The sequence below is a fragment of the Urtica dioica genome, unplaced genomic scaffold, assembly GCF_054948205.1.
Source record: "Urtica dioica subsp. dioica isolate 48M unplaced genomic scaffold, U.dioica_male_clone48M_v1_H2 Urtica_dioica_male_H2_contig_21, whole genome shotgun sequence".
Taxonomy (NCBI): domain Eukaryota; kingdom Viridiplantae; phylum Streptophyta; class Magnoliopsida; order Rosales; family Urticaceae; genus Urtica; species Urtica dioica.
Window position 1 is genome coordinate 76,519 of NW_028297222.1, and position 501 is coordinate 77,019.

A 501-nucleotide genomic window follows, 5' to 3' on the forward strand; every position below is an offset into this window, starting at 1 on the left:
GTTTTTTAGGAGGCCCATTTTTAATTTCACATTTTTTTATTATTTTTTCTACCCATTTACTTCAAAATCTTTTCAATTAAGTCCTTGTATATTATTATTGAACTTCATTTAAATCTTCATTTCTACCCACTTAATTTAAATTCCTTTCAATTACATCCCTCTATTTAATTATTTAAATTCATTTAAAACCGAATTTTTTATTTTTATTTTTATTTTTTTTATGCCTAATGGGGTCCCGAATTCCCGTTAGGCAAACTCCCGTCCCGTCCCATTACTTAACGGGACGGGACTCCCGTTTGGCCAATTAACGGGAGTCCGGGCTTTAGCCGGGACGGGACTAGCGGTTAATACCGCTAGGCCAGGTTTACACACACACATATAAAGGGTGATCCATCTTTACTAATTTTACTCAGAAGTTAGAAAATACATATGTCTATATATTAAAGCCAAATCCATTTATGTTTATTTCTTTTTCACTTATACGTGTGTAATAATAAAACC